General features: G+C 43.0%; 1 long non-coding RNA gene across 2 annotated transcripts; it reads left to right on the top strand.

The window, feature by feature from the left end:
- The first annotated feature begins 7,398 nt into the window (after positions 1–7,398).
- On the top strand, positions 7,399–24,212 carry LOC136329320 (uncharacterized). 2 transcript variants are annotated; one of them, XR_010730176.1, is made up of 6 exons: positions 7,399–7,740; positions 15,679–15,800; positions 17,279–17,359; positions 18,241–18,345; positions 23,047–23,170; positions 23,274–24,212. It is a non-coding gene; the product is annotated as an uncharacterized lncRNA (long non-coding RNA). The 2 variants fall into 2 exon arrangements; XR_010730175.1 differs by having other exon boundaries at positions 7,399–7,787.
- The last annotated feature ends 2,812 nt before the right edge of the window (positions 24,213–27,024 follow it).

The raw sequence follows: 27,024 nt of genomic DNA, 5'->3' as shown, positions 1-27,024 counted from the left end.
ATTTTTTATTTAAGAAAAATAGACTCTCTCCAACAAAATCATTGAGAAGTACCCAAGAATATGAGTAATCCCACCGTCCCATGTGAATCAAAAACCACAATAAGATACTAAGGGTAGTGGAGGATGTCCCAGTGGGGCCACTGGGGTAACTGGGTGTCCCATCCTTGGACATGTGTCTTGGAAGTGACCACATTATGCACAGATTCACCATAACCTGAGCCAACAGCAGGTCTGTCTGTGCAAAGAGAAATCTCAACTCCCTCTTCCTAGAGGGAATAAGGGAGGTGACAGTGATGCAAAAGAGCACAGACAGACGATGACCTTGAACACTTCCCCCCCCCCCCGAGTCCTCTCAAGCCTGCAGGGAAGCCCAGAGAGTGGAGTAGTGCTACCTGGACAAGGAAGAGGAGCCACAGAACAGCCACGGACCTAGAACTCGGCCTCACAGCTGGATTCCAGGATTATCACTGGGGGAGGGGTCATCACAAGGACCTCCTGACCTTAGAGAGCATAGAGTATACTGAAGATACAAGAACAGACAATGCAACCATCTTAGACAAGTTAATTTATGTTCCCAATTAAGTTACAAATCGATACCTTCTTGACTATAGCTGAAAAATAGAAGAGAAGATAGTTTATTTTATTCTTACAGCACAAAAGACTACTTGAATAATGTCATGTGACATATTTTGTGAAATAAAACTATTTTTTATGTTTGTTTATTAGATGATTTAATATTGTTGAAATGAAAATAACTGCAAATGGACCTACAGTGTCAACACAATCCCTATTAAAAGCCAGCTATTCATTGTGCAGAAACTAGCAGCCTGATACTAGTTCACGAGGAAATGTAGTAGACACAGGATAGCCAACACAAGTGTAAAAAAGAAAATAAGGTTGGAGAACTTCAGTGTCCCAAAGTCAAAATCACTGGAAAGCTACCATAGATGGGAAGTGTGGGCTGGCATAATGACTGACAGAATTGAATAAAATTGAGATTCCCAAATATATTCTCACATGAACAGTCAATTGAATTTTGACAAAAGTGCCAAGATAATTCTATGAGAAAAAGATCATATTTCCAACAAGTGCTGATGGGACAACTGACATGTGCATGCAACAATCAAGTCAGACTTGTTTCTCTCACCTTCCAAACAATAAATAAATAACCTCAAAATGGACCAAGAAGTAAATGTAAAGGATAAAACTGTAAAATTCTTAAAGAAAAATAAGAGTACATCTTCATGACCTAGAATAAGGCAATGGCTTCTTAGATGACACTGAAAGTGGAAGAGAGAAAAGTAAAAGTAGATAAATTAGATTTCATCAAAATGAAACACTTTTAAGGAAATTGTCAAGAGAGTGAAAAGAGAACTCACACTATGGGAGAAGATATTTGCAAATCAGATGCCTAGTAAAGAATTTTATCCAGAACATAAAGAATTTTTACAAGTCAACAATCAAAGGTAAACTAAGAAATGGTGAAGGATGCAAACACATTTCTCTAAACAAAGATAGACATGACTGATAAGAGCATGAGACGCTCAGCATTTTCGTCACTAGGGAAACTGTAATGAAAAACACCAGCTACCACTTCACATCGCTTCAAAACTGACATCCATGCTAACATTACTCTTCTTTTTTTCTTCACTTACACTTTATCAGTATTTTTAATTAGTTTCAGGTGTATTGCACAGTGGTTAGACAATCATATACTTTACTAAGTGTTCCCCCTGTTATTTCAAGTACTAACATGCCATCACTGACAACAAAGAGAAATAATGGTCTGATCCACAATACAACATTCATGAACCTCAACTCCTGTATGCAAAGTGAAGGAGGTCAGTCCCCAAAGACCACATAGGATTTCATTTCTATGAAGTGTCCAGAAGCGTCAAGTCCATCGAGACAAGAAATAGATTAGTGGTTGCCAGAGGATGAGAGAAGGGGCTATCAGGAATTCGTGGTGGTGGTTTCCCAACGAGGTAAATACACTTTCAGCCTGACTGGTCGTGGAGCATGAATAAAGTGTCAACCTGCCAAGCTTCCCGGTTGGAAACCCAGAGGTTACTGGCTTAAGCATGGCATAATGGACATGATATTTTATGGTCACTATCTTATATTCAAAGTTCGCCAGCCTGAGCCCAGAAGCCGCTGGCTTAAGGCGTCACTGGCTCGGCTGGAGCCCCCTGCTCAAGGTATGTATGAGGAGCAATGAATGAACAACTAAAGTGCTGCAACTACAAGGTGATGCTTACCTCTCTCCTGTCCCTTCCTCTGTCTATCTCTCTTGGAAAAAAAATTTTAAAAAGAAAGAAAAATGCAATATTTCAGTTGTTTTTCAAAAATTTTATTGGGATATTAATTAATAAGATTATAAGGGCCCTGTGCAGTTGCCTCAGTAGATAGAGTATTGGCCCTGCAAATGGACATTCCAGGTTCAATTCTCAGTGAGGGCACACAGGAGAAGAGACCGTCTGCTTTCTTTCCCCTCTTTCTCCCCCCTTCTCTCTCTTCCCCTCCTTCTCCCTACTGCTTCTCTCTTCCCCTCCAGCAGCAGTGGCTAGATGGGTTTGATCATCGGCCTCGGACACTGAGGATAGTTCGTTGGTCTGAACATCAACCTCAGGCACTAAAAATCTCTTGATTGATTTGAACATTGGCCCAAGACACGAGCTGCTGGATGGGTATCTGCGCGATAGCTGGAAGCCCAGTTTGTGGGACTCATCAGCCTGGTGAAGATGTTAGCGCCCTGAGGACCTCTGTCCAGGGTCCTGCACCTACTTCCAGCCCACGGCCTAACCCTCTACCCAGGATTGTGGTTCAGGCCCCTCCTGGCTGTGAGGCATCTATTTCTCCTGGTTCCAGGGATCTGCGCAGTGTGTCCTGGATGCCTTTTTCCCCCGGTCCCCGGTCCATCTTTCGAATTTGGGTCTCTGACGTCACAGAGCCTGTCTCCTCTGACTTCAGTTTCTACCCTGTGTGTTGCGTTGGGAAAGTACAGGACGTTGGGATTGAGTTTCCACCTACCATTGAGGTAAAGATGGACAACTGAAGATGGTAAAGTGTCCTAGAGTAGACGAAATGCATGGGGGAGACAGGGCTGTGGCGGGACGGGACAGGAACATGAATTTGCTGATGCAGAGGGTGGGCACAGACCATGTCTTTAGCTAAGTCGGGTTTTGACAAGCACTGAGGCATCATCAGACCGAGGTTTCAGTTTTTTCTTTTTTGTTTTTTTCTTTTTATTTATTCATTTTAGGGGAGGGAGGAGCCAGAAGCATCAACTCTCATATATGCCTTGACCAGACAAGTGCAGGGTTTTAAATCGGTGACCTCAGCATTCCAGGTCGATAGTTTATCCACTGCGCCACCACAGGTCAGGCAGTTTTTTCTTTTTAAACCAAATTATATCTAAAGTTATAAGTGTGCACTCAGGAAATACTTAAAACTTTAGCCCTCAAAAATATTCAAGTACTTTTTAGATTGGGAAACATTGAGTTTTGCCCCCAATTCACTTCCCTTCAAGGGCATAGTTTTACACAGAAGAAAAATTTTCCAATGAGAACACTTCAAAGTTATTATTATTTATTTAAGTGAGAGGCGGGAAGGCAGAGACAGACTCTTGTATACGCCCTGATCAGCATCCACTGGGCAAGCCCCAAACAGGGCGATACTCTGCCCATCTGGCGCGGCAGCTCCCTTGCTCAGCAACCGAATTATTTTAGTGCCTGAAGTGAATCCATGGAACCATTCTTAGCGCCCAACACCAACTTGCTCCAATAACTCAAGCCATGGCTGCGGAAGAGAGAGAGAGAAAGAGAGAGAGAGAGAGAGAAGGGAGTGGAGTGGAGTGGAGAAGCAGATAGTTGCTTCTCCTGTGTGCCCTGACCAAGAATTGGATCCAAGACTTCCACATACCAGGCCGATGCTCTATGGCTGAGACAACAGGCTAGGTCCTCAAAATTATTTAAAAATCTTCTTACAAAATATTTGGCAAAAGCATTTCAACATAGAAATTTAAATCACTTACTATCTGAACACTATGAGCAGAGTAACTTACTCTTTATATGTTTTTCTCTAGCTGTCATTTCATTTTTTTCCACTTGTTCATTGGTGATGGAAAACACAAATATTTGATTTCAAGATCTGTTTATTTTTCTTTCCAATCCCATCTAATATTTTATTTGTAATCATCAAATATTTGCATTAGTTCCATATTAGCATAGCTGATTTTTTTATTTAATTTCTGATTGATATTGATGTTATTCGTGCAAAATGCACCTTGTAAATTTACGATGCACAGGAATAAATAAAATGTAAACCAAAATTTCTCCCCATCCTCAGCCTTCGTGTTCCTCTCCTCAAAATACACACTTTCAATTTTTCCAAAAGTGACCTTCCAGGAGGCTCTGTGCCTAGAAAAGCGTGTCCGCACGAGCATGACAGACGCAGCCGGTGCTGGGGAAGCAGGAACCCTGCAGCTGGAGCTCGCAGGTCGGACCTGCCCCTGGTGTTCACGCTGTGATGCTGGGAACGACCACTGCCCCCTGTATCTCGATTTCATCCATTGGAAAATGGTGATGAAAACCAGATAAAATGAATCCATAAGTGTAAAGAATTTTAATCTATGTCTGAGATATATTAAATATTATGCAATTCTTATCAAAATATAAAGTTTTTGTTTTAAATTTACACACATATAGGCCCTGGGTGAGTAGGTCACTTGGTTAGAGCATCGTCCTGAACTGCTAAGATTGTGGGTTCAATACCCAGTCAAGGCACATAACAAAAATCAACCAATTACACCTTAAATGTATGGAACAACAAACATCTCTCTCCTTCTTCTCTCTCTAAAAATGAATAAATAAAAAAATTTTAATTAAGTTACATTTATATCATCTTTCACTTCACTCTTTGGCCTTATAAACACTCCATTGGTTCTGTCCCCCTCGTGACACAATTTGTTCATCTGTCTCAACCCAATGTCTTTCCCGTGCTCTGTGCTGTTTCTTCCAGTCCTCCCTGCTCAGACTCCAAACTGACTTCACATCTGTACCACCACCCTTAGTGCTCTTTCTCCCTGCTTGTTTTCCACATTAAGTACTTACCCCTCACCTCTCCTTTCTATTCATGCACCATTTTTTACCTGCCCAAGGGAGCGTCATCCCTAAGTCCCCTCTTTCTTTCTCGGAGCATCGATGTTTCACCTACCATTCTGCCCTGCTTCCTTTATTATTTCAGTCTATGTGGACTTTCTGCCACACTTTTCCCACCCTCCAACACCACACAGAAATTTTGTATCACTACTAAAATTCCTGAGGATTAGAATTTCTATTTTCGGCTCACTGAAGCAGACTGTCAATAACACAGAATGAATTCATGACAGAGGTTGTATATAAAATTCTATCAGATAATTTAATATTGATACATTATGGTAATGATGATTAGTAGTCAATTTTAAAGTTTGAGCTCACTGAGAAATGTTTTCCTATGCTGTCAGCTCCCAGAGGACTCCTTTCCCTGGGTCACCACACTACCTGGGTGGTGGCTTTCCTCTGCAGACTCATTGAATGAGATCACTCATTCTGGTCCTGGGCAGTGAAATCCTGGACATAACACTAGTAACATAATCTCAGAAAGGAATTTTGACCCAGGATTTGTAATTTGGGTAAATTTTAAATATAGTTACTTTTGAAATACTGAAGTGCTTGCATTAATAGCAATAATTAGAGCAGAATACATGTTGCTTGTATAAATTGTAATGTGAAGACACTATGCTGTACAGGAAGTATGAACCTAAAGCTTTCTCATGACTTCCACTGTTATCAAGTTCAGTATATAACGGTGAAGGATATTATGGATTTCTCATTTTTTCTACACCTTCTTTCTTATTCTAAATATTCTCTAATATTTATTTCTTAATAGACTAGGCGGCCAAATTGAAAATAAATAATGGGAGAAAATAAAAATTTAAAGATATATCTTTCGGCCCTGGCCGGTTGGCTCAGCGGTAGAGCGTCGGCCTGGCGTGCGGGGGACCCGGGTTTGATTCCCGGCCAGGGCACATAGGAGAAGCGCCCATTTGCTTCTCCAACCCCCCCTTACTCTCTGTCTCTCTCTTCCCCTCCCGCAGCCAAGGCTCCATTGGAGCAAAGATGGCCTGGACGCTGGGGATGGCTCCTTGGCCTCTGCCCCAGGCGCTAGAGTGGCTCTGGTCGCGGCAGAGTGACCCCCTGGAGGGGCAGAGCATCGCCCCCTGGTGGGCAGAGCGTTGCCCCTGGTGAGCGTGCCGGGTGGGTCCCGGTCGGGCGCATGCGGGAGTCTGTCTGACTGTCTCTCCCCGTTTCCAGCTTAAGAAAAAAAAAAAAAAAGATATATCTTTCATTATGAATTATATTTTTGTTATGAAAGCTAGGTAAAGGACCAAGAGACTCTTGGTTTGTAGGACTTACAGAGGGCTTTGAAAGATTTTATGTGTGAATGCATGATACAGGTATTTCTTAAAATAACACCATCTATCTTTACTACACCAGGTGGGTATACATCTAGCTCTTTTTTATTTTATTTTAGTTATTTTAAACAATGCAGAAAATGACTTAACCTTGTTTATTGATCCAAACTCCACACCTACTCTCACTAATGTTTCCTGTTTCACGGTATCACACACCCTTTAACTCGAGATGCTGTGGAGGAGACATAATCTTTCTTTCCCCAGCTCCACAGGATGGCTGGGGGGGGGGGGGGTCCTAGATAAGTGTGGTGAATGCATGAAGGACCCCAGACTTCAGCTTCCTCCTCTGTCAGATGTGATTTGCTCCGATCACTCATAGCTGCTGTGAGAATTAAGGTGATGTTTGTGAGGGCATGGGGTGATTCGGTTGCAGAATGACTTCATCCTGATGTTTGTTCACACACAGACTCACTGTTCCACCAACCGCAAACAATAAGATATCCGATATTCCATTTAACGTGGCTGAGTTTTGTAGCTCTTTCATCTTTTTCCGATTGATTTCACACATTTAAAAGCAGAATGAGTGGTTCTGTAAAGGAGGGATTCCTGTCCTTGAAGGAATGCTACCCCCACCCCAGATGCTGTGTGAGCATCCGCAGGTATTAGGTGGGAACCCAAGGGTCTGACTCTGGTGATCGGTTCCAGGTCCAGATGTGGAAACTGTACCAGGTTTGTAAAGGAGCTTTTCATGTATTCCAGAGGCTTGTCCCAGACGAGGTTATGCCCTGGACACAGAACTACGTTTTAAGAAAGTGAGAGTTTGGAAGATCAGTAACCACTCACAGGAAGCTGACTGGGCGTCGTCAGTATTACAGATAGGCGGGGCTTCTCGAGAATCTCACTGCGCATGTGCGCCGTCCATTGTTGCGTCCCCTGGCGGGGGTCTTTCTCCTGGAGAGCAGGATTTCGTCCTAGCTTCTGCTCACGCGCGGTGTTGACTAAAAGGGCTGTGCTTTTGGCGCTCGGGGTTCCTCTGATTCCCAGGCTTGACCCAAAGCACTCAGGAAGGCACTTGTGTCCTCAGTCCCCTTCCCGGACTCTCCCCTGTCTGCCCTGTGATCGACTCTCCAAGCTGGGCTGTGCCTTCGACCCTGTCGTCTTCTGGGTCCTCCGATTCTCCCGGCCCTCAGTGACGACACGACGCCCGGACTGTCCTCCCCGAACCCGGGATTCCTCTTTCGGGAAGTTCTCCGTCCGGCGTCACAGAGCCCGACATCGTGACCCAGGTGTCTCTCCGAGTTCAGTCACCTGGAGTTCAGAAGCGGGAGGTGCTGTGAGTGACAAGGGATACTTGGGAACTGTTAGGTCACAGGAGGGACGCACAAGGCCTGATGGGTTCTTTTCTTTTCTTTTCTTTTTTTTATTAATTTTAATGGGTGACATTGATAAATCAGGGTACATATGTTCAGAGAAAACATCTCCAGGTTATTTTGACATTTGATTATGCTGCATTCCCATCACCCAAAGTCCAATTGTCTTCCATCTGGTTTTCTTTGTGCCCCTCCCTTCCTCCAACCCCCTCATCTTCTCCCCCCACCCTGAAACCCCCACGTTCTAGTCTCTGAGTCTCATTTTTATGTCCCACCTATGTATGGGATCATACAGTTCTTAGTTTTTTCTGATTTACTTATTTTGCTCAATATAATGTTATCAACGTCCATCCATGTTGTTGTAAATGATCCGATGTCATCATTTCTTACCACTGAGTAGTTTTCCATAGTACATATGTACCAAAGCTTTTTAATCCACTCATCCACTGACAGACACTTGGGCTGTTTCCAGATCTTCGCTATTGTGAACAATGCTGCCATAAACATGGGGGTGCAGTACTTCTTTTGAAACAGTGCTATGGTGTTCTTGGGATATATTCCTAAAAGTGGGATAGCTGGGTCAAAGGCAGTTCAATTTTTAATTTTTTGAGGACTCTCCATACCGTTTTCCACAGTGGCTACACCAGTATGCATTCCCACCAGCAGTGCAAAAGAGTTCTCTTTTCTCCACATGCTTGCCAGCACTTATTCTGTGTTGTTTTGTTGATGAGTGCCATTCTGACTGGTGTGAGGTGATATCTCATTGTAATTTTAATTTGCATTTCTCTAATGATTAGTGATGTTGAGCATTTTTTCATATGCCTATTGGCCATCTGTATGTCCTCTTTGGAGAAGTGTCTATTCATTTCTTTCACCCATTTTTTGATTGGATTGTTTGTCTTCTTGGTATTGAGTTTTACAGGTTCTTTATAAATTTTGGTTATTAACCCCTTATCAGATGTATTGTCGAATATGTTCTCCCATTGTGTAGTTTGTCTTTTTATTCTGTATTTATTGTCTTTAGCTGCGCAAAAGCTTTTTAGCTTGATATAGTCCCATTTGTTTATCCTGTCTTTTATTTCACTTGCCCGTGGAGATAAATCAGCAAATATATTTCTGCGAGAGATGTTAGAGAGCTTACTGCCTATGTTTTCTTCTAAGATGCTTATGGTTTTACGGATTACATTTAAGTCTTTCATCTATTTTGAGTTTATTTTTGTGAATGGTGTAAGTTGGTAGTCTGGTTTCATTTTTTTGCAGATAGCTGTCCAATTTTCCCAACACCATTTGTTGAAGAGGCTGTCTTTACTCCATTGTATGCTCTTACCTCCTTTGTCAAATATCAGTTGTCCATAAAGGTGTGGGTTTATTTCTGGGTTCTCTGTTCTGTTCCATTGATCTATGTGCCTGTTCTCATGCCAGCACCAGGCTGTTTTGAGTACAATGGCCTTGTAGTATAATTTGATATCTGGAAGTGTGACAGCTTCCACTTTATTCTTCCTTTTCAAGATTACTGAGGCTATCTGTGTTCTCTTTTGGTTCCATATAAAATTTTGGAATATATGTTCTATATCTTTGAAATATGTCATTGGTATTTTAATTGGTATTGCATCGAATTTATAAATTGCTTTGGGTAATATAGACATTTTAATTTGGATGCCTTCTTTTCCAATTTGGATGCCTTTTATTTCTTTTTCGTGTCTGATTGCTATGGCTAGGACTTCCAGGACTATGATGAATAAGAGTGGTGAAAGGGAGCACCCCTGCCTTGTTCCTGATCTTAAGGGGACTGCTTTTCAGTTTTGCCCATTGAGTATGATGTTGGCTATGGGTTTGTCATAGATGGCCTTTATCATGTTGAAGTATGTTCCCTGTATTCCCACTTTGTTGAGAGTTTTGATCATGAATGGGTGCTGGATTTTATCAAATGCTTTTTCTGCATCTATTGAAATTATCATGTGGTTTTTCTCCTTTCTTTTGTTTATGGGATGAATCACATTGATTTGTGAATATTGTACCAGCCTTGCCTCCCAAGAATAAATCCCACTTGATCATGGTGTATGATTTTTTTTCATATATTGCTGGATCCAGTTTGCTAATATTTTGTTGAGGATTTTAGCATCTGAATTCATCAGGGATATTGGCCTATAATTTTCTTCCTTTGTGTTGTCTTTGTTTGGTTTTAGAATCAGAATTATGCTCGCCTCATAAAAGGAACTTGGAAGTGTTCCTTCCTCCTGAATTTCTTGAAATAGCTTGAGAAGGATAGGAGTTAGTTCTTCTTTGAATGTTTGGTAGAATTCACCAGTGAAGCCATCGGGACCAGGAGTTTTATTTTTGGGGAGTTTTTTGATAACTGTTTCGATCTCTTTTGTTGTAATCGGTCTGTTTAGGTTTTCTGATTCATCCAGATTGATTTTTGGAAGATGATATGTTTCAAGGAATTTGTTCATTTCACCTGGGATGTTTAATTTTTTGGCATACAGTTCTTCATAGTATTTTCTTACAATATTTTGTATTTCTGTTGTGTTGGTTGTTATTTCTCCACTCTCATTTCTAATTTTATCTATTTGAGTCCTCTTTTTTTCTTGGTGAGTCTGGTTAAAGGTTCATCGATCTTGTTTACCTTTTCAAAGAACCAGCTCATGCTTTCATTGATCCTCTGTATTGTTTCTATAGCCTCTATGTCAATAAAGCTCTGATCTTTATTATTTTCTTCCTTCTACTACTTCTGGGCTTTACTTGCTGTTCTTTTTCTTCTAGTTCTTTCAGATGCAGGGTCAAGTTGTTTATTTGATCTTTTTCCAGCTTCTTAAGGTATGACTTGTAATGCTATAAACTTCCCTCTCAGGACTGCTTTTGCTGTGTCCCATAAATTTTGAGTTGATGTATGCTCATTATCATTTGTTTCTAGGAATTTTTTTATTTCTTCTTTGATCTCATTGTTAACCCATTCATTATTCAATAACATGCTATTTAGTTTCCAAGTGTTTGAGTATTTTGCAGTTTTTCTATTGTGGTTGATTTCTAGTTTCATGCCATTGTGATCAGAGAAAGTGCTTGATATGATTTCAATCTTCTTAAATTTGTTGAGACCGCTTTTGTGCCCTAACATGTGGTCTATCCTAGAGAATATGCCGTGGGCATTTGAAAAGAATGTATATTCTGCTGCTTTAGGGTGAAAGGTTCTGAAGATATCTGTTAAATCAAGTTGATCTAATATGTTATTTAAGTCTGCTGTTTCTTTGTTAATTTTCTTTCTTGAGGATCTCTCTAGTGATGTTAGTGGGGTATTGAAATCCCCTACTATTATAGTATTGCTGTTGATCTTCTCCCTTTAAATCCATCAAATTCTGCTTTATATATTTAGGTGCTCCTATATTAGGTTCATAGATATTTATAATGGTTATATCTTCTTGTTGGATTGCTCCCTTTATCATTATGTAGTGACCTTCTTTATCTCTTACTATAGCCTTTGTTTTAAAGTCCATTTTGTCTGATATAAGTATTGCTACCCCAGCTTATTTTCATTTCCATTTGCGTGAAGTATTTTTTCCATCCTTTAATCTTCAGTCTATATGCATCTTTTGTTTTAAGGTGTGTCTCTTGTAGAGAGCATATGTATGGGTCCTGTTTTCTTATCCATGCAGCTACCCTATGTTTTTTGATTGGATCATTTAATCCATTTACATTTAAGGTTATTATTGATATGTAGTTGTTTATTGCCATTTTATTCTTTAAAATTGTATTCCTCTTTTGCTATATTCTTTTCCCCCTTTGATCTGTTTACAACAGGCCCCTTAGCATTTCTTGCAGCATTGGTTTGGTTGTACTGAATTCCTTGAGGTTTTTTTTTTTGTCTGGAAAACTTTTTATTTCTCCTTCAATTTTAAATGATAGCCTTACTGGATAAAGTAGTCTTGGTTGTAGGCTTTTGTTCTGCATTACTTTGAATATTTCTTGCCATTCCCTTCTGGCCTCAAGTGTTTCTGTTGATAAGTCAGAAGTTATCTTATGGAGGCTCCTTTGTAGGTGATAGCCTTTTTTTCTCTAGCAGCTTTTTTTTTTTTTCCTGAAGCTGGAAACAGGGAGAGACAGTCAGACAGACTCCCGCATGTGCCCGACTGGGATCCACCTGGCACGCCCACCATGGGGCGACGCTCTGCCCACCAGGGGGCGATGCTCTGCCCATCCTGGGCATTGCCATGTTGCAACCAGAGCCACTCTAGTGCCTGAGGCAGAGGCCACAGAGCCATCCCCAGTGCCCAGGCCATCTTTGCTCCAATGGAGCCTTAGCTACGGGAGGGGAAGAGAGAGACAGAGAGGAAGGCACGGCGGAGGGGTGGAGAAGCAAATGAGTGCCTCTCCTGTGTGCCCTGGCTGGGAATCGAACCCGGGTCCTCCGCACGCTAGGCCGATGCTCTACCGCTGAGCCAACTGGCCAGGGCCTTCTCTAGCAGCTTTTAATATTTTCTCTTTATCACTTAGCTTTAGTATTTTAATTATGATGTGTCTTGGTGTATATTTCTTTGGGTTTCTCTTTAATGGAGTTTTCTGTGCTTCTTGAACTTGAGAGACATTTTCTTGCCTTAATTTAGGGAAGTTTTCAGCTATGATATGTTTGAACAAAGTCTCTATCCCTGTTCTTTCTCTTCTTCTTCAGGAACCCCTATGATGTGGATGTTATCTCTCTTCATGTTGTCACAGAGCTCTCTTAGAGTTTCCACAGAGTTTTTGAGTCTCTTTTTTCTGCTCTGCTTCCATGCCTTCATTTATCTTGTCCTCTAACTCGCTGATTTGATTCTCCACTTCATCCATCCTGCTTTTAATTCCTTCCATTGTGTTCTTCATTTCTGATATTGTATTTGTCATTTCTGACTGATTCTTTTTTATTATTTCAATGTCCTTTTTTATATTTGCTAACTCTTTACTTAGGTGTTTGTAATGACCATCTATTGTTGTTCTAAGATCTTTGATCTAACAATCATTTTTTTAAACTCTGCATCTGGTAATTTGGTTATATCTGACTCATTCAGGTCCTTTTCTGGGGATTTCTCTTGATTCATTTGTGTTGCATTTCTCTGCCTTTTCATTTTGTCTGTGTAAAAGAAGGTTTTGGCCACTGGGGTCCAGTAGGTGTGGCCTCTGTGTTCCCTAGGTGTGGTCTGTCTGCAGGCTCACCACCCCCTCTGCTGCTGTTAGGTTATGGGCATTGCCCAGTGCCAGCCCACTGGGACTGTTGCTGTGGCTTCTGCCGCTCCTTCATGGGAGGGGCTGTGATCATGTGCTTGGGTGTACAAGCCTCAGTGGCCTCGGCCTTTGCCCCACCCCCACGGGTGGGATTATGTGCTGCGACCAGCCCAGAGCCTCGGCCCTGAGGGCAGAGGTGAGCACCTTTGCTCAGCTGCAGTCTCCACTTGATTCCGGGCTTTCACCCCACCCCTGCAGGAGGAGCCCACTCGCGGGATGGCTGCAAGCCTTGACTCCACAGGCCAGGCGGGGCTGCGTGCCCACGCTCCATTGCGGGACTCCGCCTGTTCTGGGATTTTGCTCCACCCCACAGGAGGTGGCTCTCTTGTCAGGCCGCAAGCCTCGGTTCCGCAGGCCAGGCGAGGCTGTGCTCTTGCGCCCTTGCTCAAGGGCAGATCTCCGCCCCTTCTGGGGCTCCTTCCCTTCCCTTGCAGGCTGGATTGCAGGCGACCTGCAGCTGGGCTTGACCACTTTCACGCATCCTCTCAACCCCAGCTGGGCAAGACTGAGTTCACACCTGGGCCTCAGTTGTGACCAGCCAGCTTCTGTCCTTGCCGACAGAACCATGTTTCTGCTTCCCACCACCGCCCACCCTCCAATGAGCCCTCAGCCTGTGGGTGGGGGCACTGCAGCTCAGACCCTAAGACTCACTACTGTAGTCCCGGAAGCTCCCTCCTTCTAAGCAACTCTGCTCTAAGTACCGGGGGAGAGCTTGTTTGGCTGGTGTCCTGCTTCCCTTTGCTGGTATTGCTGTTTCCAGGGCAAGTATTCACTTCAGATTTGGGGAGTGATTCAGCCCAGGGGTTAGCATGGCTGTCCCTCAAAGTGTTTCTCTCTGTGCTTCCTAGATTACACTCTCTCCCCACAGCTCCAGTCCTCTCCTCTCTCCCCATCCCACAGAGCCCCGGGTGAGTGGTTGTGAGAGAGGTTTTCTGTGTGGTCCCTTTAAGAAGAATCCTGGGTCTGAGAAATCAGTCTTTTTCTCACAAACAGTATCCTGACTTGTTTCCAGCTAAATACTGTTCATACGCCTCTTCTAGGCTCTGGGGCTGCAGGCTGGGGCTTTGTTCTTGGGGCTCAGGACCCTCCCCTCTCTGCTAAACTCACTTTCCGCCACGGGGGTCTCTCCCAGCTACTGTTGGCTCCCAGGAGCTGGGCAGCCCCCTCTGCGTTTCCACTTTTCCTACCAGTCTCAGTGTGGCTTTTTCAGTGTTCCTTGGTTGAAGAGTCCTCTTAGTTTAGTCCAAAGTTGGTTTTTCCAGATGATGGTTCTTAAAATTAAGTTGTAATCCACTTTGGTTCTGGGAGATGGAAGTTGGTATGTCTGCCTACTCCATCACCATCTTGTCCTCTCTCAGGCCTGATGAGTTCTTAAGAAACTTTCTTATGTCGGCACACAGATGGGCTGAGAGCCCAGTGGTGTCCGTAGCAAGAAGATGAAGAGCCTCAGCCTGCACAGGACTGAGTTGAGCTGTACTTCTTGCAGCAGGGGGAGAGCTGTGGTAGCTGTGATAGCTGAACAATGGAAGGTTAAACAGTGGAGAGGCTGGTGATTGGTGACCAAGCAGCAGGACAGTCTGTAAGTGACAGGGGTGACTGGCTGGCAGGATGTCCAAGGGTCAGGCGGAGGTGAGACATCAACCAGGACTGCTCAGGTGGAGAGCTCTGGGAACTGCCTGGCGCCGGGTCACCTGAAATTCAACCCGGCTGGTTGAGGCTTTTGGTAAGGGGCCCTGGACCCGAACCTCACAGGAACATCCTCCAGGAGGCGGACAGAGGCGGGCACACGGCTGTGGTGGGAGCCGGCGGGAGGAGGCAGGACGCGGAGCACAGATCTGCGGTGCTAAAGTCAGATGGGACGCAAATCAGGGATAATGTGGGGGACAACGAATCTGAGTGGTTTCATTGCTGTTTCTTTTTAGGAATATATGTATAGCTGTGTGTGTGGGTGTAGCAAATAATTTTAAACTATAGATCTCAAAAAGTTGAAGTGCTTTCAGGTTGAGGAACATGATTTCTTTCACATTTACTTATGTTTATATACAGACTTTTGTACATTAGGTGAGTTTTACATTAAAACTTTATTTCAATAAACTTAAAATATTTTCCACAAAATATTTATTTAAGACATTTAGCATTAGAAATCCTATGTCAAATAGTGAATTGAGATTTCATGACCAGTGCAATTTTGAATATATCTGTTTTTGTCATTTGTCATTTGATTTCTCCTTTTTCTAAAAAAATATGAGATTTTATATATTCGGGTCAAAAAATCATTTTCTTTTCTAATTTTATTGTGTTTACATTTAATGTTTGTATTTTAGGGAGTGCTAACTTAATTTGAAAGAATGGTAGAAATGAAAGAACATAAAAGTACATGATTTCTTACTCATGTCTCTGTTTTTATATTCTTATATATTTTTCATATTGGCATAGCTGAGGGTTTCCATTATTTTACATATGTAAAAAGTGTTCTTTGTAAACCTTAGTAGCACAAAATGAAATGAAAAGCAATGCTTCTGTCTCGTTCTTAGTCCTTCTTCTCTACCCTTAGCAAACACTTAATAATCTGTTTGACCTTCCCAAATTTTCTGTGTATAAAAGTACACAAGCATGGACATGACGGAGGAGGGAAGTACAAAACAGCAGGCGCTCTGCGGCCGGAGCACCTTGGTCAGACCCTGACATTGCCACTACCTGTGTGACCTTGGAAGAGGATGCCTTGTGTGAGTCAGTTTCCTCATTTGTAAAATGGTGATGGAGACCAGACAAAATGATTTTTTTTAGAGAGAGAGAGAGGGTGAGAGAGAGAAAAAGAATGAGAGGGAAAGAGGGAGGGAGAGAAGGGGAGATAGAGAGAGAAGGAGAGAATGAATCTTTATTTTTAAAGAATTATAAACAATGCCTGACATATGTTGAATATCATGTAAGTGCTTATTGGAAAAGAAACATTTTGCTGTTTGTTTTGACTTACATATATAAATACCACACTAGGTTTTTTATATAATAATTTGAAAGATTTTATTATGAGATACCATAAAACCATCTCAGACTTTCTAATGACATAGTACTATCACAGTATCTGACTGTAACAAGAATCATTTAGCCAACTTCCTTTGAAGAAAGTTCAAAGATATTTTAATGGTATGAGGAAATGCTAACAATATAATGTTAAAGAAAAGAAACTAGGATATAAAAATGTATACACACCATGAAACAGGTATTTTTTTAATTGAATTTATTACAGTGACAGTGTTTAATTTCTACATGTTTCCCTGCCCAGTCCTACAACGCAGGACCAGGTTGTTAAGAATGTGCGTGTGCGCTCACATTGGCTGAGTTTTCCTGCAAGGCCACTAAAGTGTTACAGGCTTGTCCCACTCCAAGAGACTTGGATGACAGTGCCATTTACCTAATACTTCTGGGACTGGGTTTTTGTTTTGTTTCATTGCTCAGATTTTTAAATTTTTATTTCTTTTTTGCTAAAACAGTTGCAAAACATACAATCACCCTTTCAACATTGTTTTTTGCTTTTAAAGTCTTTTTTTTAATGCATTTTGTTAACAAGGTTTCAAGTGTCCCAATAAATATAACAACCTCTAACTCCATATCGTGCCCCCCACGCCTCATGAAAAGTCTCTTTCCATTCCCATTTCACCCCTTTTGCCCCCCTTCCCTCCCTCTATCCCCCATTGCCCTCTGGGAATTGCTACCCTGTTGTCTGTATCTATGAGATATGTATGTATAATTTGGCTAATTTTTCTTTGATCTCATCCTTTCTGCCCCCTTCCCTCTGACAGCTGTCCATCTGTTCCCTGTGACCCTGCCTCTGTCTCTATTTTGTTCCTCAGTTTATTGTGTTCATTAGATTCCACATATAAATAAGACCATTTGATATTTGTCTTTCTCTGCCTGGCTTATTTCACTTAGTGTAATAATGTCCAGTTCTACTCATGCCATTGCAAAAGGCAAGATATCCTTTTTACGGCTGTGTAGTGTTCCGTTGTGTAAATGTACCACAGCCTTTTTATTCACTCGTCCTCTGACAAACAGGCTGTTTCCAGATCTTGCCTATTGTAAACAATGCTGCAGTGAACATAGGGTGCATATCTTCTTTTGAATTAGTGTTCTGGGATTCTTGGGATATATTCCTAGTAGTGGGATAGCTGAGTATTAAGGCATTTCCATTTTTAATTTTTTTCAGGAAATGCCATACTGTGGTATTTCAGTGACTGCAGAAGTAGCCATTCCCATGCGAGCACCACAATAGTTTCCTCCACACCTGGTGAGCACTTGTTCTTTGTTGATTTGTTAATGAGAACCATTCTGGCATGTGTGAAGTGATAAGTCATTGTGGATTTAATTTGCATTTCTCTAATGATGGGTGATGTTGTACATTTTGTCATAAGACTATTGGCCATCTGTATATCCTCTTTGAAGAAGTGTCTATCTATTATCTTTATTTTAATTGGATTATTTGCCTTCCTGGTGTTGAGTTTTAAAAGTTCTTTATAAATATTGGTTATAAGCTCCTTATCAGATGTACCAATGAATATGTTCTCCCAGTGAATTGGTTATCTTTTATTTTGTTAATGGTGTTGTTTGCTGTGCAAAAGCTTTTAAATTTGATAGCGCCAATTTGTTTATATTGTCCTTTATTTCATTTGCCCACAGTGCTATGTAGGCAAAAATGTTGCAATGAGAGATGTCTGAGAGTGTACCGCTTATGTTTTCTTCCAAGATTTTTATGGTTTTGCATATTAAGGCTTTTATCCTTTCAACCTTTATAATGTTTACAACCCAGTGGTTTGGGGTTTTTTAAAATATATTTGCAATGTTGTACAACCATCACCACCATATAAGTCCGGAAATTTTCATTATCTCCCAAAAAAATCCCATGGCTGTTATCAGTCATTATAAATTCTCCTCTTCCACAATCCTTAGCAACCATTTGTCTACTTTCCGTCCAGATAGATTACGTTGCCAGAAGAAAACTGTGAGTAGAATCACACATTTTGGTTTTTGTGCTACAAGATTAAAATAAAATATTTGGTTTTATATTCAACTGTTATGGCTAGAAAGGCATTGATGTCTAACCATTATGCATTGGGGGCATAAATTAGTAACAATGGTTCTGTCAAAGATAGTTGTATCATTCTTTCATAGGTGTTCAAAAGTCTTTTTTCACCTGAATATTCACTCTAAGACTGTGAAGTTCTTCATGATGACCTCTCTCTCTGCCAGCAGGAACTCCTGAAATCCAGCTGTCAAGTAGAGTTCCAGTCACTTAGCCATTCTTTGGCTCCTCTGCTTGCCCAATTTGCACTACAGTTGATCCCTGAACACCCCAGGGTTTAAGGACACTGATGCATGTGCAGTAAACATTCACACATAGTTTTTGACTCCCCCAAAACTTCAGTCGTCTGTTGCTATCTAGAAGGAATTGTTTCTAGGACTCAGGGTGGGAATCAAAACTCACAGATGATCAAGTCTGTTATATAACATGGCATTGGACAATCCATACAGTTGGCCCCCATATCCTCGGATTCCCAAGGGTGGATCAAAATTCCTACTCTCAGGCCCTGACTTGATTCTCGGTTGGGATATTGTACACTAGGCCAAGGTTGTGGTTGTGGGTATGGTTTTCCTTTCAGGACACATAAAGAATCAAACAGTGGCCTGACCAGGCAGTGGTGCAATGGATAGAGAGTCAGACTGGGATGCTGAGGACCCAGGTTCAAGACCCCGAGGTCACCAGCTTGAGCACAAACTCATCTGGTTTGAGCAAAGCTCACCAGCTTGGACCCAAGGTCGCTGGCTTGAGCAAGGGGTTACTCGGTCTGCTGAAGCCCCACAATCAAGGCACGTATGAGAAAGCAATCAATGAGAAAGTAAGTTGCAGCAACAAAGAATTGATGCCTCTCATCTCTCTCCCTTCCTGTCTGTCTGTCCCTATCTGTCCTTCTCTCTGACTCTATCTGTCTCTGTCAAAAAAAATTGTTATTTATTGATTTTAGAGAGATAGAATGTGAGAGAGAAATATCTATTTGTTGTTCTAATTATTTCTGCATTCATTGTTTGATTTTTTTTTTTTTTTGGACAGAAAAAGAGAGAGAGTCAGAGAGAGGGCTAGATAGGGACAGACAGGAAGAGAGAGAGATGAGAAGCATTAATTTTTTGTTGTGGCACTTTAGTTGTTCATTGATTGCTTTCTCATATGTGCCTTGACCGTGGGGCTACAGTAGACTGAGTAACCCCTTGCACAAGCCAGTGACCTTGGGTCCAAGCTGGTGAGCTTTGCTCAAACCAGATGAACCCACGCTCAAGCTGGTGATCTCGGAATCTCGAACCTGAGTCCTCTGCATCCCAGTCCGACGCTCTATCCACTGCGCCACCGCCTGGTCAGTATAAATAACAAATTTTAATACTTACTATTTTAAACCTTTGGTTTGTTGAGTATGCAGATGGGAATCCCAGGGATACTAGGACTGACTGTATATAGAAAAAAATTCTGCATATAAGTGGACCCTCAGAGCTTGAACCCACTTTGTTCAAGGCTCAACTGTACTTCTCTCTTGGAACCAGGATGGAGTAGTGCTGGTTTACTGATATCCAGGCTGCCAGGTCAGGTGTGTCTCACTGGGATGTGACTCTTCTGACCAGCAGTACTGGTCTCTGTTTCTCTTGCACTGTATCTACTCTGCACCAACATTTCTCCCAGTGCCTCCCACACTGTTTCTGCTAATTATTTTGCCTCCAGGTGCAACTTTTATAGGTGTACCTTCCCAAATTTTCTGTCCTTTAAAAATGACTGACCAACAGCCTGGTATTAGTAGTGTACTCTCTCACAAAATATACCATGTCCAGGGGGACGGTATATCTATTTCCTTAGGTTAATAAAGGACCAAGTTAACCTAATGACTCAGAAGAATTTTTGAAGAAATCTCCAACGTCATCATCTGCCTGTGTCTCTTATTATTACTATTGACTCCTAATTGTATTTCTATAACCCTCTTGGAAGAGGACTTCGAACCTATCTTTGCACAGACCAGGTGACAGGGAGAGTGCAGATCACCTAGACCTGTCACAATCCGACCACTTCACAGATGAGTCCCTGAGAAACAGAAAAATCAGTCATCTCAGCATCCACACATGGTAGATCTTCTAGCTAGGTCTAGTATCTAATTAGAAATCCTCCATTTAAATTTGAAAGCAGGATTACCTTTATATTGGGGTAATTCTGAATTGTGTATAGTGAATAGTTTTCATTTACATTTTTTTAGTAAAAAAATTATATTTCCTATTTGGAGGTGTTGATAGAAGTCATTTCTGAGGTGCTGGCATGGACCCAGCAACATGTCCATTGCATGGAGTTAGTCAGATCCCATTTCTGTAGTAAAGCTCCTTCTCTTATAGTAGTTTGAATATTTCCTTTTTCTAAAGTTCTTGCTATACTGCAGAGCATTTGAAGGAGGAAGGGACCTGTCTGACCATGCTGGTGTTGCTATGTAATGATTGGCCTTTGCATGAAGCAGAGACCAGCCTTCAAAGTAAAAGTCCACAGGTGGAGCTAAGGCACTATTTCACCCAGTCAGTCATTGGAAGATGGGCCCTCTGCCAATAAGGGATCTAACCCCTCCTCCTTAGCCTCATCCCACACACCTGAGATTCTTTATGAAAATAGGAAGTTCACCAAATTTGTGCCAATTCACTGAAAGGAGCTCCCTGAGGCCAGATGAGAATAACACCCTCTGCATCCAGGAGGAATTTCAGCCTCTTTAGCACCTGATGGCACAGGGAAGCCTGTGACACTACAAAATACAAGCACTTGTGTGTTTCACATTCCAGAGTCATGACCCTCCCAGCACCACCAGGGAGCTGTGGGAATGTCTTATCTGGGGTTTGTTCCAAGGTGCCTGAAATCAGCACCTACTTGCCCTTTCCAGAGGTGCTGAACCTGGGATGGTTAAAAGTTCTCTTGCTGGGATTTGGAGTATCTGGGTCCAGTCCAGTCTGTGTCTGTGACCTGCAGGGGGCCTCATGCCCAGGTGTTTCTGGGAAAATTGGGCAGAGAGAATACAGCCAATGGGGCGTCCAGTAGACTTACTCATATAGGACCCTGTTGGTCAAATAAGTTTGTAAATATGATATATATGTTTGCTCGCTTATAGTTTGTATTGGGTGTGGGGGACAGGCTGTAAGCAGGCAGGGTCATTTGTTATAGCCTAAGGCTTAGTTTTAAGACTAAGCTTTTCCCCACACCCTTGACTGTTGCGTGATAGGGGGTGGTGCCTTTTTATGAGGAATCCCATTATGCCTCAAATAAGTGACTTTGTATCAGAGACTTCTCCATTTGTATATTGGATTAAAGGTTTTGATTCCTACACTATAATATGGGGCAGGCCAGGAGCTTGCTTGCTCTCAGTTCCTGAGATTAAAGGGGAGAGCAGAGAAAGGCCACGTGGAGTAGAGGAGAAGCAGCCAAGATGGCGGAGTGCTGAAGGAGAAGCCAGTTTATGCAGAGTTTGTGCAGAGAGAAGGAGATGAGAAACAGAGGTGAATAAGGCTGGTGAGCTAGAAACCTTTGATTCTAGGAAACTCGGATGAATCAGTGGCTTTGGGAGCCCTGAATGGAAAGAGAAGTGTTTTTTCACTTTGTGTATTTCTTGCCCACCAGGTGCAAGCTACAATTAAAGCTAATGGCCCACCAGTTCTTCGCTCCATTGTTTCATTACCATCTGTCCGAATCAAATGCAAACCTGCACGGGCCAGGCGGCTGTGATGGTGGCCATAGCTACTGGCTTTATAGACCCTGAGCATCCTCTGCAGTGGGAACAACTGGGAGCACAGTGACAACCAGGCAGCCCTGGTCCTCTTCCCCATGGAGCTCTCGGTCCAGTAGTCTCTCTGCCAGACTCATACCAAACAGACAAAGTTTGGCAGAATAAATCTTTTTTTTCTTTTCTTTTTATTTTTTTTTTTTTATTTTTTTTTTACAGAGAGATAGTCAGAGAGAGGAATAGGTAGGGACAGACAGACAGGAACAAAGAGACATGAGAAGCATCAATCATCAGTTTTTCATTGCGACAACTTAGTTGTTCATTGATTGCTTTCTCATATGTGCCTTGACCGCAGACCTTCAGCAGACTGAGTAACCCCTTGCTGGAGCCAGCGACCTTGGGTCCAAGCTGGTGAGCTTTGCTCAAACCAGATGAGCCCTCGCTCAAGCTGGCGACCTCCGAGTCTCCAACCTGGATCCTCTGCATCCCAGTTCGACGCTCTATCCACTGCACCACCGCCTGGTCAGGCAGAATAAATCTTTATAAAACAACTTACTATAGTTAAATCTATCTTTTTATTTATACTTTGGTTGCTCCGTTAAAGCCCACCATGAAAGCTGGAATGCCCACTAGTAGGCGGTAGGGACCAGGTTGACTACCAGTGCTCTAGACAAAGGAGGAGAGATAGACACTAAAAGGTTTATGAATGTATTTTGATATGTAAAATGACATCACCATTGTGTTACCTTGACAGTTTTAACGTTTTTTTAAATCCCCTAGACAAATGTTATAAGCTTGTTAATGATTGTGTCATGCTGTCATGCCCCCTCCCCAACCTGTATGTGGTCAAAGGGTATATAACCAGCCTCTGAGATACATTTGGTGCTGCACAATTTGGGTCAGATATGCCCTGTGTCAGTCATATGTGGCTGCATATTAATACATCTCCTCCTTTTAATAAAACCCTTCAAAATTCATCTGGACTTGGTGTCTCTACGTAAACCCGCGGAAGCAAGGTACGGTGCTTTACACAGGATGACAGAATGACACTCAGGCACCACTGAATGTGAAATGATGCTTATCTGTGATCCTGGAAGCAGCAGTGGGACGGCCCTGAGGGAAATGGTTCAGGTTCATTCTTGTATGAAACAGGTGTGAAGTGGAAATATTGACTTCGGCTTTTTGTTTTTAGGTTCGTTATTGCCTAGGACCTGGGACCAGAAGTAGGTTCTTGTATGTAGGCTGAGGTGGAGGGTTGGACCATTGTTCTGCCAACAAAGGAGGGAGCACGTGGTCAGCTGAGATGTGCGCTGAAAGTGAGTGCGGTGGGTGAGCAGGCAGGCGGGGCCTCTGCGAGGCTGATCCTTCTCCAGCCTGGACATCACTGTCTGGCTGCCCCCGCCCCCCATCTCCTTACAGGGATAGTGTGCTCTGCGTCCTGGTCCTGCCGGTGTTTCCAAATTCGAGCCTGCTGTCCTGTAGCTCCTGTGCGAGCCGCCTCCTGTCACTGTGGACCCGCTTTCCTCGCGGGGGCGTGTGAGGAAGTGCAGCAGCTGTCTCCCAGCCCCTGGCTGACCCCTCCTTCTTTGTCCCTCCCCTCCAGGAGGATCAGCTGCGCCTGTCCCTGCTCAGCCTGTCAGAGTCAAACATAAAAATTCAAAAACTCCTTCTTATACACAAAGTTGAACACAGCTACATATAAATAGCCTGTATGACCCTTTGAGAAAGTGTAAATACTCCAACCAAGGGCTGTCTCTCCCCAAAGCCTCATCTCTGTTGAGTCAGGGGCTCGCAGTGTCCATGGACCCTCAGTGCCCATTACACCAGCACAGACCCCGAGACCCTTGCTCTTTTTTAATGTTCCTTCATTTTTTCCACTCGAGTTCTGATTCAGCCACCTACACAGACAAGGATCTAAGCCCAAGGGGATGGGCTGGGTTCCTCACTCCTGAGATGCCAACTCCAACTCTGCCCCAGGGGACCTGTTTATTGCTGGGACTGGCTGATACCTGGTTCATCCTCGCTTTTTTTTTTTTTTAGTAGATTCACTGAGTTGAGTGCAGAGCCTACCTTTAGTCTCTCTGGGAAACACCTGGAACTGAGGACGTGAGAGCTGAACCAATTTTTTTAGAAGACGTGAGAGAGCAGTGAAGTCTGGAAAAACAACATAAGTTTGTGCCCAGAGCCTTTCCACTCTCATGTTTACTAACTTTCTGTCCATGAGCCAGTAGGAAAATAGATATTGTATCATTATGTAGGCTATATGCAGTTCAAAAGCAAATTGAATTACCCAGAAATGGTTAACATTCTCTGCAGTGTGTACTATTCTATTTTCAATAAACTCTTTTAATTTTTAAAGTGTCCATTTTGATTAACTCATTGGTTATACAACCTGAGTGTCAGGACTGGCAGGTTGGAAACTACTGCCCTCCCCTGCAGCTATGAGAGAGGGATGACTCAAGCCCCAGCATGCTTGCCCAGTGGTAGAGCATTGGCCCAGCATGTGGAAGAACTGGGATTGATTCTCAGCCAAGGCACACAGGAGAAGTGCTCATCTGCTTCTCCAACCTTCCCCCTCTCCCTTCTCTCTATCTCTCTCCTCCCCTTCAGCAACCAAGGCTTCATTGGAGCAAAGTTGACCCGGATGCTGAGGATGGCTCCATGGCCTCCATCTCAGGCACTAGAATGGCTCTGGGTGCAATGGAGCAATGCCTCAAATGTACAGAGCATCGCCCCCTGGTGGGCATGCTGGGTAGATCCTGGTCATGTCCATGCAGGATTCTGTCTCTCTGCCTCCCTGCTTGTCACTTCAGAAAAATAAAATAATTAAAATAAAATTTAAAAAAGAGAGAGATGGCTCAGGACCAGGCAGAAGAGCGTGCTTTCCCCACCCCCTAGGGAGAGGGCAGGAATCTAGGACCATGGAGGTGCACAATTACTTCACTTTTCAGAAGCCTCCAGCCTGGTCTCCTGCTTCCTGTCACAACCCTCTTGTCCCCTCCCTCACTGGAGACAGACACTGAACTCTTCCACAGATTCAAGTCTCCCCACTTTCATCCCCTGCTAAGGACCCAACTATGGCTCCCAGTGCACCCAGGTGAAGTCCAGGACCCTCAATAAAGCTGACAAGCCTCATTCTGCCCTCCCAGGGCTGAACCCCACTGTGACTACACAGTTCTTGCTTATTCTTAAAACCACAGCTCATATTCCCCCACCTCCAGGAAGCCAGCTTTGATGCCCTTGGCCCTTCTTCCCAGCCTTACTCTCTCTGGGTCATGATTGTCAGGGGTGGTTTGTGTCCCCCACTGGTTGTGAGAAGCAGAAGGAAAGAACCTGGGACCAAATCACTACTGGATCCCCACATCAACTAGCACAAGCTGATACCAAAACAGGTGTCCAGGGAATATTGAATTACTTGATTTATTAGTGAATTAGATAAATGAACGTGTAGATGAACGAGTGAAATCCCTGTGTTCAGGTTGTATCTAACTCAACATGTCTGTCCTGACACATTGACTTCCTGAGAATTGGTGCCTGGAGTTCACACTGAGGAGCCACTGAGCCATTTCACCCGCAGGTGTTGTAAAGTACCAAAGGCTACAGAATTAATATTAATATTTTAGGAGGCTTGGAGAACATTTTATTAATTTGGGTTAAGGTGTGCAGAGAAATTGTGAGAATAGTCTCTGTACTGTGTGATTGGCATAACCAGATGGCCCTTGGCATTGTATTGTAAATGCAAGGGGAGGAAAACATGGATTCCCAGACATTCCACCACACCTGTGGGGAAAGGGGTGAATGGCTAGCCAGGTGCAAGAAGAGAAAAGCCAAAATAAACCTTTTCTTATAGCAATGAGCCATTTGCGGGCATTTGTCCCCACCGAAACTACCTCTCCTATGTAAATGCGTGTGTGACTCTGGACAGAGAGATAGCAGATAAACACTAGATAATATAGGAAAGCCTTTAATATGTAAAGAGACATCTTTCTACCATTGTGTTGACTTGTAAATTTTATTTTCTCCAAAATGATGTATGGTTTGCAAATTAAATGTGGTCCTATCATGTTAAAGGACATATGACTATAACCAATAGCGGTAAGGGGCTCCTAATTGCAATTTTTGCTTCTGTACTTCCCACTTACAAAACTATAAAAACTAAGTAGAACAAAGGGCCGGCGCGCTCTCTGTCAGATTTCTGTCGGAGTTCCCGCCGCTTGGCCAAGCTAGACAATAAAGCTTTAATGTGTAAACGATGGACCTTGTTCCTGTCTTCCATATTTCTGGTCCCTCCGAATTTGGATTAACACACACCTCTCCCCAGGCAGCCTCCCTGTCCTGCCTGTAACACAGTTATTCAGCTGGACCCTGGGTCTCACACGCTGGGAAGGCCTAAGTGTTCCCCTGTGCAGAAGAACCTCCCTCACTGCCTCCTCTCCTGGCTCCCCCACCCCCCACACACAGGACCAAACCCAGGCTGGAACCCCAGGTGCCACCGTCCAGGTCCTTCCCAGAGCAAGCCAGGTGAGCCAGGGCTCAGAGCCTTCTTTCTTACTGATTTCACTAATTTCTGATATTACTGACATAGCTGCATGTACTAGTGAAAAAAAAACAAATATTACATCGTTGTGCAGCTTGCACAGTTTCAAAAGAAAGTGAAAAGAAAAATAGGCAATAAATGCACCATCGGCCACCCTCAGGGGAGCGGCTCCTTCACCTTCTGATCATGGGGCTTTGCTCAGAGGAAAGACGTCTCTCCCACAAGCCAGCATATTCACGCACAAAGAAGATCATGCCCTATGCAAAATACAGTGGAAACCTCTCACTGGTCCTGGTGTCACAGTGCTGTGAGGGTCATGGTCTACTGGAGAGTGTTTGGACTTTCTGTCCAGAATCTCAGTGAAACAAACATGATAATGACATGGGTTACATCAGTCACTTCTAAAGTCATCAATTGCTGGGCACAACCTCTCCAGTTCTCTCTTTTATATTCTCCTCTCCTCTATCTGCCCCTCCCTTCCTCTCTCTTTACCTCTTCATGAACCAAATGAAAAGTGACTTCTGAAGTCAGGGCGCATTTAAAATCCTACAAATAATTGTAGGTGCACTATACATAAATTTCTGAAAACTATAATAATTGAATCAAATATTAAAGAAAAAATATAAAGTTCAA

This window comes from Saccopteryx bilineata, chromosome 3, assembly GCF_036850765.1.
Source record: "Saccopteryx bilineata isolate mSacBil1 chromosome 3, mSacBil1_pri_phased_curated, whole genome shotgun sequence".
In the NCBI taxonomy this organism is placed as follows: domain Eukaryota; kingdom Metazoa; phylum Chordata; class Mammalia; order Chiroptera; family Emballonuridae; genus Saccopteryx; species Saccopteryx bilineata.
The sequence above is the reverse complement of the archived record's forward strand: the minus strand, read 5'-3'. Positions and strand labels throughout refer to the sequence as shown.